Source organism: Notolabrus celidotus, chromosome 1 (assembly GCF_009762535.1).
Source record: "Notolabrus celidotus isolate fNotCel1 chromosome 1, fNotCel1.pri, whole genome shotgun sequence".
In the NCBI taxonomy this organism is placed as follows: Eukaryota; Metazoa; Chordata; class Actinopteri; order Labriformes; family Labridae; genus Notolabrus; species Notolabrus celidotus.
Window position 1 is genome coordinate 15,084,989 of NC_048272.1, and position 17,276 is coordinate 15,102,264.

The 17,276-nt window shown below is 40.2% G+C and overlaps 1 long non-coding RNA gene across 1 annotated transcript in view; it reads left to right on the forward strand.

Moving 5' to 3' along the window:
• Window positions 1-8,999: 8,999 nt before the first annotated feature.
• The window catches only part of LOC117829992, a 123,895-nt gene continuing 115,618 nt past the window's right edge, over window positions 9,000-17,276 (forward strand). The window contains exon 1 of the long non-coding RNA XR_004634718.1: window positions 9,000-9,482. This is a non-coding gene — a long non-coding RNA (uncharacterized LOC117829992). The remainder of the gene's footprint in view (window positions 9,483-17,276) is intronic.

A 17,276-nucleotide genomic window follows, 5' to 3' on the forward strand; every position in this document is an offset into this window, starting at 1 on the left:
CAGGATAAGACTCAGTTTGATCTCCTCTTAATCCATCCCGTGCAGATCACTTTGATGCAGTTAGCAAGTTACAGCGGCAAGGACAAACTTCTTTTAAAAGGCAGAAGCCCCGAGCAGAACCAGACTCATGTTAGACAGTCAACTGCCTCGACCAAAAATAACACAAGAGAAATGTGAGGATTACAATTTTTAAAATTGTAAATTAAAGAAAATGAGAAATAAGAAAAAAACTGTAGATCACGAAAGATAAAAAGGAATAAAACATGTTAAAAAGGCCAAAACGAACAACAATAGGAAAAAAAGAAATAAAACAAAGTCCAAATCAGAATAAAAACAGCGTCTGGAGGAATTAAAACATCTCCCGTTAAACCAAGTCTATAAGAATGTGTTTTTAAAAGAGATTTAAAAGAGGATAAAGAGTCTACCAATCTGAACTCTTCAGGGTTGCTCCAGAGGGTGGGGGCTCCGACAGAAAAGGCCCGGTCACCCTTGGTCCTCAGCCTCAAGTTTAGAATGTCCAGCTGAACCTTGGCTTAGGACCCCAGGTTACGACTGGGCACATATTAGTGTATGTCCAGAGGTGTATATCCCTACAAATTATTAAAATTGGCCTCTTGATATTGAATCACACTTCTTGACATTGACAAGTGTATGCTGTTGTTTTCTTTGGGTGCAGCAAGTGAACAAGTGATATAGTTTGACTGACAAGTGAGCCTGAAAACCAACATCTCCAGCAGCCAGGGGTCATGTAATGGATAAAAACACTATGTTTGTGAGTCATACGGGCACTTTCTGAATTTCAAGCCCTTCTTTTTCTATTTTTACATGATGTCTAGTTCAAGAGAGGGTGTTTTTGCCACTGTTAAAAGAGACGGCACTGTGCTTTAAATGTATCATTTATGTCACTTAACAGCCATCCTGCTATGCACTCTTAACAAGATGGCCCTGCGGATTGTGAGCGCAGTAGGTGTTCTTAAGCTCAAATCGATGTTTAAGGAACTGTAGTGAATTTTATTTTTTGCATTAAATCAAACTGAAAGATAATCACACGCATTTATGTCAATGTGAAGCCTCTTTAACCCCCTCTCTGCAGCGTTTTTCCACGTTTCTAAAAGGTTGTCTTTTTGTTGCTGTGTAATGAACAAAAAGGTGAGTATGAGGGAGCTACAGATACTCCTTTGCCTCTTTAAGTGTTTGTTGAATATATTTATCACTAATTGATGAAGTTTTGTTTCTAACTACACTTCTCTGTCTTCCAGTATTTCTTTCCTCTTTTTTAGCATGGCCAGTTTGGACCCAAGGGATAAAGATGATACCAAAGCTCTGAAGATTCTGACCCTGCTTCAATCAAAAAATGTTGGAGCTTGTGTCGAAGCTGGAATGTCACGTGACTGGTGAGGTCCGAGCATTCAAACATCAGCAAGGGCTTCATTCATTATATTTAACAGCTAAAGGCTGGCACACATTACAGGATTCTTCAAACCTTCACACATTTAGAGACCACACACTTGATGACAACAAAAGATCGCACAAGATCTTTCTCTTTTGATCTTATAGTTTGTATACTTTCCAAAAAAACACACAAAAAACAAAAACGATTATGGAAAAAGTCATGGAGACGGCGGGAATGTGGGCTGTATGCATTAGGGCGCGAGTTGTATTCATTACAGCAGTGAGTTTTTGCCGGCGCCATGTTTTTGTTTGTTTTTACTTCCTCTTACGTCAGTCATCTGAGTCAGCTTGCGTCTTGATTGGCTTTTGCGCCGGTACTTGTGACATTACACACTGTGCGTGCTCGGCTCCTCTTGGAGCATCCCACACACTACAGGATTTCTAGTCGCAAATATTAAACATGTTCATTATTTATGATCTCTCCCTCTGATACCTTCTGAGCAGCTCCGACTGGACAAAATCACTCTTAACACAATTCAAATATGATTCCCTTTGTGTGATTATATGACTCATCCCTACAGCTCTAAAGTTTTAAGCGTAACAAAAGAACCAACTAAAGATGTCCCTCCTGCTAAAATATCTAGTGTAAATATTCCTAAAGCTGCTCCTTTGGGTGTTACAGCTGTAGATCTAAGGTGTTCAGACTTGATTTAGAGGTCAGCAGTGACTCCTATAACTTATTCTGAGTGTTACAGACGATTGATTTGATGCTCTCTGTGTTACCACATACCGCATCTGTCACTTTAAATAAGAGGACATCTCACCAAGGCCTCAGTATACTGTCCAATGTATATGACATTAGAGCGCTGTAAAGTCTCTTAACATGTCGCTTGTGTGGGCGCTGTGAAGTTATCATTTCACACTTTGAGATGCATGAGGAGAGAGGTATAGGACGGTTTTTACATGATGGTAACATACAAAATCAGGGGGCAGAAATCTGTAGCAGCACTCTTTTCAGAATTAGGATGAGATAACAACAATATAAAACAAAAGATTATCAGCAAACAGTTTTCTTTGAGAAGCTACAACAGCTATGTTTTATAAAAACGTATTAGTAGATGTGATTAGAAATTTAAAAACTTGAAAAGTGCTTCATATGAGGTTATTTTTTATAATTACTTTGCTGTTCCTGCAAAAGTTGCACTTGTTGTTAGTATTATTGACAATGTATAAAGCCTGGTTTATACTGCTTCATTATCTTGATACTGTAGCTATGCTGTAGTAGCCTATGCCGTCATACATACTACATACTTGTTGTGTTGGAGTGTCCGCACCACTTTGCAATACTTAATCTAAACGCTAGTCAGCAGTGCGATTTCTAAGCTATTCATATCACCAGTTTCTGGTTCCGCTACATTCTCTGCTTGTTTGTGCACATGATATCAAGGCGAGTTATGTTGGAGTTGGAGCAGATAAATGTTGAGCAGCAGTTTATCATGCTACAATTATTGCAAAGAATAAAAGAGAGGAGACGCTGGAGGAGACAAAATGTACTAACGCTGAATCAGTGTAGGCGGCGTTGAAGGAAATGTTGGAAAAGCAGGAAATGCAATGCCACCCGGCCAGGCAATCACAGGGTTTTTGGTCTAATATTTCAGTTGGTTTGATGCGTGGCCACATTTTTGAGGTGGTGTATGTTGAGATATGTTTATAGGCTTCTCTGCAGGTACAGGATTAAGCGTATGCTAGGGCTTAGATTTTATAAGTATAATTAAGGCTTTAGGTGTTGATGTTGTTGTCTGTTTTGATCCATCTCTTTCCTTCCTTGCTCATCATGGATTGTGATGAGATTCAATCTTATTTTCACATGATATTGGGTGTCTTTAAATACTATAATACAAAGAATACAGGCGAGGCCTGCTCCTTTTGTAAAGTATCTTGAACTAACATTTGTTATAATTTGGCAAGATATCAATAATGACTGATTGATTCTACTTCCTGACAAACCATCAGAATCTTTTTTGCTTTGTTGGAATTAAAACCAACAATTTAACAACAGAGTTAACACAGTTGAAAGATAGCTTGATTTACTCTCATTTTTCATCCTCTGAAACCTTTTTTTGTTGTTTGGCCCTGCTGTCTCTGGTAGAGCTGCACAATCATGCCTCCCTCCATATGAACATCACCACTGAGCTGACATCAAGCATCAACACATCTATGTAAATATTTTCAAAGGAAAACCTCTTTATCACCTAACAGGAGCCCCCCTTGAGGCACCAACCTTTAAATAAAAACAAAATGAAAGAAAATGTCACAGTCAAAAAAGCGAGAGACAATCATGTTTTGATGCCATCATACACCCTCACAACAAAAGGCTACTTTTGTTTGCCCTTCAAGCCCCGTGCAGCAGGAACGAAGCAGATCCTGATCCCGGACCTGCGACACCGGAAGAATACTAATAATACAACCTTTTTAACAGCACCTTGTAAAAGAGACTTACAGATCTCTACCTGTATGTCAAAAGTTGTCTTATTGAACATTCAGCACTTTATCAGTGATGTTCACACTCCAGATTTATGGATTAATTAATGGGTGTCCAGGTATTTGATCGCTCCACTGGGAGGTGTTTCTGGCACGGGTCTCTTTTCCCACAGGGAGTTACACTGACTCTCTCATGCCTCCAGCCATACTATATCCTCCTCTATGTATTGGTAGGAGGACATAGATGGAGCATTTATCACCACATGCGGAGGGGTTCTCCCACTATCCTCCACAATTTCTTGCCCCGGCTGGATCAATCGTCCTCTAAATGGAGATCATAATTCAGCTCAGGGTTGACAAAGTACAGAACCATTCAAGGTTAAAGGTAGAGCAGTCTTGTTGTGTTTCTTGAAGTTTGTCTTTAGAGCATGCTTTTTCTCGCCTCGCCACTTTAAATCATCTGGTTGTTGCTGTTCTTGTTTTGGATGCAATTTCTGGGGTATGATTAGTTTTTATGTATGTAGTGCTAAATGTTTTTTTGCACCCTGCCTCTTGATTGACTATTCAAACATTCACAGTGGCCCTGCAGATAACAACAATGACCAATCACTTGAATTGGTGTTCAATATACAATAACAATGGTGGAAAAACTCTATAAAATGCTTGCAAAACCCTGATAAACAAGTTTTTTCTGCCAGTTTCACACCCTTGCCAGCATTTTGTTTTCACACTCATGCAAAAACTGGTCATAAAATGGTGTTTGGCTCGACAGATGCTGCGGAGATAAAGGGAAAAGTTATGCAAGGGGTGTTTTGTGTCTCACATAAATGAGCATTGTGTTGTCAGAAAACTTGCCATGACTTTGTTAATAGAAATTTCATCAGCCCTGTTACGATTCATTGCTATTCATGAGCACAATATGTTATAAGGTCATCTCAATAAAAGGGGCTTGAGTCTCTGAAGAGGGTGCTTCAACAATGGACTCGAGAGAACCATCAAACGACCGCCTCAGCCTCACTCTTTCATTAGAAATCACATGTGCCTGCATTAATAAGAGAACCCCTAATCTAGTTATGGGCTATGTCCTTTAATTAGAAAAGGAAGAGATCCTGTGTAATGAAAATAAATAGTAATACACTCAAGGGCAGCAGGAGGAGCTTAGGGGTTAGCATTGTCATTTTACAGCCAGATAACAGGGGTGTTTCTGTGAAGAGTCTGCATGTTCTCCACATGTTGTTGCAGGTATCCTCACACAGTCCAAACACCTGCAGGTCCAGTAAATTAGAAACACTGCAAGCTGTAGGAGTGAGGGTGAGTGTGAAAGTGGTTGTCTGACTGCTCGGTATGTGTTAGTGCAGCACTGTGGTAAAGCCAGGTGAGAAGCACAAGTCTTGCAACACAAGCCCCACTCACTTTTAAAACTTTGGTCCAAATAAGTAGTACCCTCCAGTGATGTAACATCAACGTGGAAGTGCAAAGAAGCTGCAGTTCCTCGTGTGTCCACTTGGGGCTGGCTCCAAAAACCAGGGATCTTCAGTCATAGTCATGTTAAAATGACAGTTTTTACAGCATAAAGAGACATATACACTACCGTTCAAAAATTTGGGGTCACTTAGAAATGTCCTTATTTTTGAAAGAAATGCACAGTTTTTTTCAATGAAGATAACATTCAATTAATTAGAAATACACTCTATACATTGTTAATGTGATAAATGACTATTCTAGCTGCAAACGTCTGGTTTTTAATGGAATGTCTACATAGGTGTATAGAGGCTCATTTCCAGAAACCATCACTCCAGTGTTCTAATAGTACATTGTGTTTGCTAATCGCGTTAGAAAGCTAATGGATGATTAGAAACACCTTGAAAACCCTTGTGCAGTTACGTTAGCACAGCTGAAAACGGTTTTGCTGGTTAGAGAAGCAATAAAACTGGCCTTTCTTTGAGCTAGTTGAGTATCTGGAACATCACATTTGTGGGTTTGATTATACTCTCAAAATGGCCAGAAAGAGAGAACTTTCATATGAAACTCGACAGTCTATTCTTGTTCTTAGAAATTAAGGCTATTCCATGCAAGAAATTTCCAAGAAACTGAACATTTCCTACAACGATGTGTACTACTCCCTTCAGAGAACAGCACAAACAGGCTCTAACCAGAGTAGAAAGAGAAGTGGGAGGCCCCGGTGCACAACTGAGCAAGAAGACACGTACAGTAGAGTCTCTAGTTTGAGAAATAGACGCCTCACAGGTCCTGAACTGGCAGCTTCATTAAATGGTACCCGCAAAACGCCAGTGTCAACGTCTACAGTGAAGAGGCGACTCTGGGATGCTGGCCTTCTAGGCAGAGTGGCAAAGAAAAAGCCATATCTGAGACTGGCCAATAAAAGGAAAAGATTAGTATGTGCAAAAGAACACAGACATTGGACAGAGGAAAATTGGAAAAAAGTACGGACGGACGAATCAAAGTTTGAGGTGTTTGGATCACACAGAAGAATATTTGTGAGATGCAGAACAAGTGAAAAGATGCTGGAAGAGTGCCTGACGCCATCTGTTAAGCATGGTGGAGGTCTGCTTTGGTGCAGGCAAAGTGGGAGATTTGTACAAGATAAAAGGGATTTTGAATAATGAAGGCTATCACTCAATTTTGCAACGCCATGCCATACCCTGTGGACAGCGCTTGATTGGAGCCAATTTCCTCCTACAACAGGACAATGACCCAAAGCACACCTTCAAATTATGCAAGAACTATTTAGGGAAGAAGCAGGCAGCTGGTATTCTGTCTGTAGTGGAGTGGACAGCGCAGTCACCAGATCTCAACCCCATTGAGCTGTTGTGGGAGCAGCTTGACCGTATGGTACGCAAGAAGTGCCAATCAAGCCAATCCAACTTGTGGGAGGTGCTTCAGGAAGCATGGGGTGAAATTTCTTCAGATTTCCTCAACAACTTAACAGCTAGAATGCCAAAGGTCTGCAATGCTGTAGTTGCTGCAAAGGGAACATTCTTTGATGAAAGCAAAGTTTGAAGGACAAAATTATTATTTCAACTAAAAATCATTATTTCTAACATTTTCAATGTCTTGACTATATTTTCTATTCATTTTGTAACTCATTTAATAAATAAAGTGTGAGTTTTCATGGAAAACACAAAATTGTCTGGGTGACCCCAAACTTTTGAACGGTATTGTACAGCCAGATGAAAACAGCAGTATAAGTCTGAATAGTTAATTTCTTTGTTGGTTCACACTGCATGAGGGAACATTTTCCAACAACTCATCCATTTTGATTCAATTAAGGCTAACAGTCATGCATAGATTTGTATGATTTGACTGACAGTCATGTTTTAGCTGTTTGCCCAGAGGTTTAGAGTACAAATCATCCCCAACTCTTTGCTAGTTTCTAGCATTCCCAACATGGTGACTGCCATAAATGCCTCTTCAGTAACCAATGGGTGACGTCACAGACTCCATCCATGTTTAAACAATCTATGGGCCCACTAAAAGTGCAATATCACACTGTCTGTTTGTCAAATTTAAAGCGATACAACCTTCAACCAGTTAGCTTAGCTCAAAGACAAAAAAAAAGTGGTATAACAATCTTATCTGCATGTTTGTTCCAAAATAGCAAACGTCTTACCAACAACTCTGAAGCATGCCCGTTCACAATTTTTTTTTTTAGCAATAGGTAAAGAACACAAGGTTAAATCATGTTTTTTCCCCCTGTGGTTTATCAGAGTTACTTCCTGGAGTCTTGCTATTGCAATGAGTTGCCAGGCAACACAGCTAAATGCTCCTAATAGTGATTATTGTGTTTGCCTTTGAGATATGCATGCTTATCTAATTCATGGCTAGAGAGCAAATAAGCCTATCTCCTAAAATGTCAAACATTTGGAATTTTAATGTACACTTAAATTATTTATTTCATTTATAATCTCTGATAGTTTATCTAAACCCATTTTCAACACGTCGTCCTTGCTGCATGTCATTTAATTCTGAGGGAGGAATGGAAAAATATCAAATACTCAATTTGGTATTTGCTTTACTTTATCGGCCTTATAAAATCGACATGAGTCTAAAATATATCAGAATCAGCATACAAAATCACCACCATGTGCAATGTAGATTTTCACCCTCCTCTTAAAATGCTTTAATTTCTATAATCTACAGGTAACATGAAGTTCCTGCACTCTTTGGGAAGTTAAAATGATTTCCTCCTGTGGAGTTCTTAAATTAGACAGTAGAAAAAAAAAATAGAAATATAGTGGACATGGTTTATTTAAAAGCCCTGGAAACCCATTTTCTCAATCAGCGTCTTACTACTTCTCCATTTCCATTGCATGGTCAGCCAGCTCGACATGATTGCATGGTTTTCTATTGGCAAAAGTTGTGAATGGTACCTGGTTCTTTTGCTATCCCCTTGGCAGAGGCTCCAAGTAAGCTCAGTGACTATAAAGAGTAGAGTTTGAACTCTGCAGAGCACTGATTGTCAGTTTCTAGGCTTTTGATTTGCATGACATGGGACACCTTGCCAAACTGTTTTTTTAACCAAGCTCACATCAGTTGTGACTGGAATTTTTTTATTCAATAAACCAAGAATTAAATATATTTCAGTTTGCAAAACCTTACTGAGGTGAATTGAGGAAGTGCTGATGTCCCTCTGTGTGTCATGTCAGTTTCACCCAATGTATTGATGACCAGCAGCTACCATTTTGGTGACTTTTAGGGGTATTTTAAGTGTTGGGTGGAGCTGTACTATGCAGTAGATATAAACTATGAGAGATGGGATTTGTGAAACAACTGTATTATGATTTATGATAACAAACTTTGATATTACTGAAAGGGTTTTTTGTTATTTTCTTAGTTTCTTTCCCTTAACACACAGATACACTCCAGAGTTAAGACTTACCTAATAGTAGAAACAGTTACTAAAATAGTAGGCTATGTCACTTTAAGAACATGATCTTTCTATTGTTTGTTTGATTTGCACAATCCCTCAATAAGAGGTAGGACAGACTATCATGTTCATTTTAATGTGTATTTTGTTACCTGCCTCTAATGGATCAGTTAGAGACGTCACGTTTCTTTAACTATGATTGGTCAAGGGGCGGGGCAAACTAAAGTCGCGACTGGAAGCAAAGTGTGCAAACTCTCCCCACCCCATCATGTGTGCGTCCTTTTTGTAGCATAAGACAAGCCATTACATACCTTAAAAGTTAACAAAAAGCTTAATTAGTGCCTGACTTTTTGCTGGGGAAGTGTGCATAACGGCCTTCAGCTTTATTCAATACTGTGTTTGTGAGAGCTAACTGTAACCTTCTTGGATACTACCTATTAGCGTGCAAGCTAATGCAAGTACGGTCTATTTTATGAGTGAACTGTGGAGCTTGAGCGCATAGACCGCGCGTCGCGTAAAGTGACTTCTCTTGATGCGCCTTCCAGAGAGACACGACTGCATCGCCATTGGTCTTTACTGCGTCACCACAGAGTTGATGTGTGGACTTTTCTTTCTTCACTGCCAAGATGTTCCTTCCAAGCTGCTGAGACGGGTTTCGGACTTAATGCGTCTCCATTCGGCCGTGTCCAAAGGAGTTTGTTGGACTGTCTGTTCGCTGCAGGTGAGTGAGTGTGGCATTACTTCCGGTGCTGCCACCGTTCCCTCATAGCTACATGGCACTAAGCATCAATCAGGCCTGAGGCTGGTTTTGATTTATATTTAATGCTGGCTTTTTCCATTGTTTTTGTATGGGCTCAGTATAGTGTGAAAAATATACCTTACTGAGGATTTAGCCGTGCGTACTTGTGTTGTTTGTGATGCTTTGGCCGCATCTGAGTGTGAAAAATGTGTAGTTAACTGGCAGTGGCTAGTAGGTTAGATTATTTTTGTGGTATTTGTGTCAACACAAGGACTGATAACAAACACAAGAGTATTGCTACGGTGGTCTAAACTTGCCCTTAGACCACAGTAGCAATACTCTTGTGTTTGTTATCAGTCCCATTTTTCCATTTGTTTTGTCTTCAATCAATCAATCAATCAATCAATCAATCAATCAATCAATCAATTAATCTTTATTTATATAGGACCATATCACAACAAACATTATCTCAAAACGCTTTTACAAACATTGCAGGTCTAGACTGTACTCTATGTTAAATCATTAACAAAGACCCAATATCAAGACAGGATACAATCCAGTCCCCTCTTACTGACAGGACTACGGTGGCCCTGAAGTGCAAAACACAACGGCAAATCAGAAAACACAACGGCAAAACAAAAAACACAACCGCAAAACAGAAAACACAACCGCAAAACAGAAAACACAACGGCAAATCAAAAAACACAACGGCAAAACAGAAAACACAACGGCAAAACAGAAAACACAACGGCAAATCAAAAAACACAACGGCAAAACAGAAAACACAACGGCAAAACAGAAAACACAACGGCAAATCAAAAAACACAACGCAGGGTTCCCACTCTTTTCAAGAGATCATTCTCCAGGACACTTCCAGGACATTTTCATTGATGATCAAGCTGGTATGACAGTCTAAATTTAGTTCCTAATTCAGTTCCTAAATAGTCTAATATGTTCCTCTCAGTGGAAGTCTCCATTGAAAGACATGCATTCTATGGCTATCAATGAAATCATCTCTTTCATACTTAAAAATTATGGCAAATTGATTATAGAATAATGCAACCACAGATGTACAGCACTTCACTTTATTAGTGCAACCAAGTAACAATGATGGGCAACTCTCATCTCAGCTTTCTCTTTTCTCAAAAAATATAAAATGAGCTAAGAAAAAAACAAAAGAGCCTGCAAAGGAATCAGGAAGCTGCCTTACTGAAATAAAGAAATATTAATAATAATCAGAGGATCAGTGCATTGATTGACCTAAATAGAACTGAATGACAAAAATGGCCACAAATGTTTCTCAACTCAACTCAGACTCAAAATATACCTGCTTAATCATGATATTCATCCTGCTAAGTGGTCGATATAAAACAAAGCAAATGTCATGTTTTTTTATTTGAGTTACCGTAAACTCTGAAAAAATTGCACCGGTGTAAAGACGCACTCTGCATTTGAAGATCTCTCAGAGATTTAAAAAAATGTAAACTGTCTTCCTGCATGGCGATGTCTATTATGATCAGCGATGTCTAAAACGTGGAGTTTCTGTGCAGCTGTGTCGCTCTTTTTGTTCCGTTTGTTTTCACTATCTGGAATTTGCACTCCTACTAGCTAGAGCAGGGGTTCTCAAACTTTTTGGAGCCAGGGACCCCTTACAGGTGAGAAAATTGTCCAAGGCCCCCTCCTAACTGTAACACAGATTAAGCACATTAGTGATGTGTCATGATCAAAAGCTGCGGCTCTGAGAGCCGATGCTTTATAGTGAATCAAAAGAGCCGGTTGCATCAAGAGAGAGCCGACTTCCTTTCGCGTCTTAGCTCTCACAGTGCTCAGCCCAAGCTCTGCTCACAGCAGAACTTTGTTTTGATTGGTCAGCATGGCGGCCGGTGATGGAGGGGAGGCTGTGTATCCTGGCTTCATCTGTTCCTTCAGAGAGTCTTCTTAAAAACCACGGCAAATACTCACTGTGAGGAGAAATCGGATCAGCCCATCAAAGCTGACTCATCAGATTTTTCTCGATGCCAACCTGAGGACGTTAATAATGTTTGCTCGAGTTTGGTTCTGGTTCTGTTTGCTTGAGTTGGTTCTGTTTCTGTTTACTTGAGTTGGTTCTGGTTCTGTTTGCTTGAGTTTGGTTCTGGTTCTGTTTGCTTGAGTTTGGTTCTGGTTCTGTTTGCTTGAGTTCGGTTCTGGTTCGGTTCGGGTTAGGTTCTGCTCTGGTTCGGTTCTGGTACGGTTCTGGTTCGGTTCTGGTTCGGTTCTGGTACGGTTCTGGTTCGGTTCTGGTTCGGTTCTGATACGGTTCTGGTTCGGTTCTGGTATGGTTCTGCTTCAGTTCGGTTCTGGTTCGGTTCTGGTTCGGTTCTGGTTCGGTTCTGGTACGGCTCTGGTTCGGTTCTGGTTCGGTTCTGGTACGGTTCTGGTTCGGTTCTGGTACGGTTCTGGTTCAGTTCTGGTATGGTTCTGGTTCAGGTCTGGTTTGCTTCTGGTTCGGTTCTGGTTCGGTTCTGGTAGGCTTCTGTTTCGGTTCAGTTCGGTTCTGGTACGGTTCTGGTTCGGTTCTGGTATGGTTCTGCTTCAGTTCGGTTCTGGTTCGGTTCTGTTCGGTTCAGGTCGGTTCTGGTTCGGTTCTGGTTCGGTTCTGGTACGGTTCTGGTTGGGTTCTGGTACGGATCTGGTTCGGTTCAGTTCGGATCTGGTTCGGTTCTGGTTCAGTTCTGGTAGGGTTCTGGTTCAGTTCTGGTTCGGTTCTGGTTGGGTTAGCTTTGGTTTGGTTCTGGTTCTGTTTGCTTAAGTTTAGTTCTAACCCTAACCCTAATCCTAACCCTAATCACAACCCTAACCGTAACCCTAATCATAACCCTAACCCTAATCCTAACCCTAACCCTAATCCTAACCCTAATCACAACCCTAACCGTAACCCTAATCACAACCCTAACCCTAACCCTAATCATAACCCTAACCCTAATCCTAACCCTAACCCTAATCATAACCCTAACCCTAATCACAATCCTAACCCTAACCCTAATCCTAACCCTAACCCTAACTCTAACCCTAACCCTAATCATAACCCTAACCCTAACCCTAATCCTAACCCTAAACCTAACCCTAACCCTAACCCTAATCATAACCCTAATCCTAACCCTAATCCTAACCCTAACCCTAACCCTTATCCTAACCCTAATCACAACCCTAACCGTAACCCTAATCACAACCCTAACCCTAATCATAACCCTAACCCTAACCCTAACCCTAATCATAACCCTAATCATAACCCTAATCCTAACCCTAATCCTAACCCTAACCCTAATCCTAACCCTAACCCTAATCATAACCCTAACCCTAATCCTAACCCTAACCCTAACCCTAACCCTAATCCTAACCCTAACCATAATCTTAACCCTAACCCTAACCCTAATCCTAATCATAACCCTAACCCTAATCACAATCCTAACCCTAACCCTAATCCTAATCCTAACCCTAATCCTAATCCTAACCCTAATCACAACCCTAACCCTAATCACAACCCTAATCCTAATCCCACCCCTAATCCTAACCCTAATCCTAGCCCTAACCCTAATCCTAACCCTAATCCTAACCCTAATCCTAATCCTAACCCTAACCCTAATCCTAACCCTAACCCTAACCATAATCGTAACCCTAACCCTAATCCTAATCATAACCCTAACCCTAATCACAACCCTAATCCTAACACTAACCCTAACCCTAATCCTAACCCTAATCCTAATCCTAACCCTAACCCTAATCCTAACCCTAATCATAACCCTAATCCTAACCCTAATCCTAATCATAACCCTAACCCTAATCACAATCCTAACCCTAACCCTAATCCTAATCCTAACCCTAATCCTAATCCTAACCCTAATCACAACCCTAACCCTAATCACAACCCTAATCCTAATCCCACCCCTAATCCTAACCCTAATCCTAGCCCTAACCCTAATCCTAACCCTAATCCTAACCCTAATCCTAATCCTAACCCTAACCCTAATCCTAACCCTAACCCTAACCATAATCGTAACCCTAACCCTAATCCTAATCATAACCCTAACCCTAATCACAACCCTAATCCTAACACTAACCCTAACCCTAATCCTAACCCTAATCCTAATCCTAACCCTAACCCTAATCCTAACCCTAATCATAACCCTAATCCTAATCCTACCCCTAATCCTAACCCTAATCCTAATCCTAACCCTAATCCTAACCCTAACCCTAATCCTAATCCTAACCCTAATCCTAACCCTAACCCTAATCCTACGCTATGGTTCCCCCCCAGCTAGAGTACAGTAATTGAGCTCAATGCACTCAACTTTCAATGAATGGGGATGTGTTTTGTTAATCGGGTCAGGTCGCACGCAGCCATGTAGGAATAATTTTCCAGGACTATATGTGATTTTCCAGGACATTTGACTTTTTCTCCCATTTCCAGGTGTTTTCCAGTACTGGAAAACTGGTCAACTGTTTTCCAGGTTTTCCAGGACGCGTGGGAACCCTGACTATGGCAAAACAAAAAACACAACGGCAAATCAAAAACACAACGGCACCAGAAGAAGTAGGTACACTCAGTCCAATCAGTGACGAGTCATGTCCCTGGAGGGTACCTTCTTCTTCCAGTTTGGTTAATGCCGTTGTGTTTTTTGATTTGCGGTTGTGTTTTCTGATTTGCCATTGTGTTTTTTTAATTGCCGTTGTGTTTTCTGATTTGCCATTGTGTTTTTTGATTTGCCATAGTGTTTTCTGATTTGCCGTTGTGTTTTTTGATTTGCTGTTGTGTTTTTTGATTTGCCGTTGTGTTTTTTGATTTGCCATAGTGTTTTCTGATTTGCTGTAGTGTTTTCTGATATGCAGTTGTGATTTGCACTTCAGGGCCACCATACTGGACTATCTCATCTTAATCCACCATGAGCAGAGCACTTTGCAGTATTAAGTAAGTTACAGCGGAAGGAAAAACTTCCTTTAAACAGAAGCCTCGAGCAGATCCAGACTAATGTTTGACAGACATCTGTCTTGACTGAGTTGGGGTTCGAAAGAGGGATAGAGGAGAATAAGAGAGAGGTAGAGCAATGATAGTGAAAAGACAACTTGTTTATTACATCTTAGTACAAGGGGTTTATGTAACTACTTTTCTAAAGAGTGAATTTGTGCATTTCATTAATTTAATTTAGAAAAATGGAAGACATTTTTGTTTAATAATTTAAGATCAATCTATCTGTCATCTTAATAAGTAAACCGTTTTAATCACAGGTTTACAGTGTGTGAAAGGTAAAAATAAGTTGTTACACTATGGTACATTAATTTTTATTTCTGGTAGATTTTAATCATAGACTGTTTAACAAATGGACACAGTATCCCTGATGTCCCCATCTGTTTCTGAAGTGCTGTTTTGAAGCAAATTGTTGTGCCATATTGGAAATACTGAACTCAACATGACTGCTGTAGAGTGAGTTTGAGGTCAAGAGGCGGGCTTTGAGCCTCCTAACCAACAGCTACAGTGTTCCCGCCTGTCAATCAAGTCAGCTGTGCTTCTCATTGGTAAACTCGTTATCTTAATATCTTCGAAATTGCCACGTTATGAAACGATTCACCCCCCCGTACAGCGTGTGCCGATTGAGAAATTAGCTTTTTTGAATTGGTGTGTATGTGGTTTCCGGTGCTTCCAGAGCCAGCCTCAAGTGACACTTGAGAAACTATAGTTTTTAAGACTTCCGGATTGGCTTCAGTTCTCGCGGTCGGAGGTTGCCTCTTGGTTGTAATACAGGACAATCAAACTTAAAAAGATAACAAAGTAGAACCATTACAGTGAAGTCAAATTGAAATAACCTGGGGCTCTGTATCTCAGAATAGCTGGTGCACAGAAAGCGCTACAAATCAAATGGGATGAAAACATGCACTTAAGCTTAAATATTTAGTTTATTTTGGATTCCTGCTCATGTTGTCATGAATGTCATGTAGTCCTAATGGCAGCCATGGGTTTGATTCCCAGTCTTAGCCTTTTACTGCATATCATTCCCCGCTCTATCCATACACTGTGCTATCTCTCAGTAAAGACATGGCAAAAACCAAAATATAATCTTCTGAAAAGAAAAATTTGCATGCATATGTTCTTTCCCGTGTGCAGGTATGAGCACCTATAGTTGCTTGAAATGGTATGCTATGCTTTAAGTCTACTTTCTCTTTATACCCTCTCCTTGACATTTCAGCGATGAAGAGAGGAAGCCAACATAAAGACTTAGCCTTCATATATTATTAACCGCACGGCAGCAGAGGGGTAGAGGAAGAGAGAGGAGAGAAACTGCATCAGGTCTACAGATATCAATCCTCTGAGACGCTTTCATGTCTCTTCTCATTGACTCGGTGTGGATAGAGGTGTGTATGTTTATGTAAAGCGAGATCCACGCAGCAAGGCCAGTCTATTTCCACTCTAAAACAGTACAGTCCTTGCCTACAACCTTGACAAAGAAAATACAATGTAATCATCTAAAAAACAAAGACAAACGAAACATGAAAACTAATTTAAGTTACCAGAAAGTAAGAACAGACATTTATTCAGGTCTTATTTCCCTAATTTGTCATATTTCTGTCAATATTTGGGGTATTGTTCCCCAGCTGTATGAGAATCCAAGCAATCCCAAACCCAAGAATGGTACCCAGAACAGAGATGTAACAAATTACAGACTAATTGGATGAGATTCTTTGTTAAAGGTTGCCAAGCTTTACCAGCATATTAGAAATGTAATAACACGGAGAAAGAGGGGGCTGTCACTCCAGTTGGGGACATTCTAATTTTCCCTTCTCTTTTAAACATCAGCGATTAGGCAATTTGTGGTGTTGTAAGGCTCACTGTGGCTTTGAATGAGTCTTTATAGCTTTGTCGAATAAAACACTTTGAACCGCCTATCTGGGTATTTTTCGTACACGCTGGATTACTGGTTTATTGAAGCTTTATAATTGCATTTTATTGTTTCTGTCTTTTTACCTCTCCCTTCCTTCCTCTTGTGGCTCATACCCCATCCGCCCCTCTGAGGCAAAGTCCTTCTTTTATTCCCGTTTTACTTCTGGACAGTAAATTTGATCTCCTTTCATTATGCAAATCAATTTAATTTCGGCTAAAACCTGGAGAGAGGAAGATGAATTAGAAAAAGATGAGAAGGAAGTGCAGCAACATGCATTTGGAATGAAGCACGAGATCCTCCCTCAATCCAATTTCAATAGATTAAAACTTCAATTTTTTGTTCAAGCTTGCTATCGTCTGTCCGTTTTATCCATGAAGCAGTCCAAGTTGATTTAGGTTGACACCTGTTTTGCCCTTAAACAATTGTACCCCTTACCCAATGTCGTAGGGTGAGAGACAGATGGAGCTTTAGGATAAACTGTCTCAGTGATTACCCTCTCTGTCTTGTACTGTAAGTCAACATTATAAATCTCAGCCCAGACAGTGGAGCAGTATCAGCCAACTCTAAAAGCCAATTACTTTCTCAATGACCTGGCTCATGTAATATTTACAGCCATATAGTGGCTTCTACTTACTTCAAGTCTATGAAATTGTGATGTGGAAATAATGAAATTATTATCGTACATTTTCAGTATTGGCTGCTGTGTGGCGAGAAATATTTATACAGCAGCAGGAGCAGCAGCACACAGAATGGAGCGTGATTTTTCTCCCCCCACATTATGTTTTAAATGATTTTTTCTTTGAGTTTATTTTCCTTTTTGCACAATGAGGATTTCCTCAAAAAGATTTTCCTTTTTTGACTT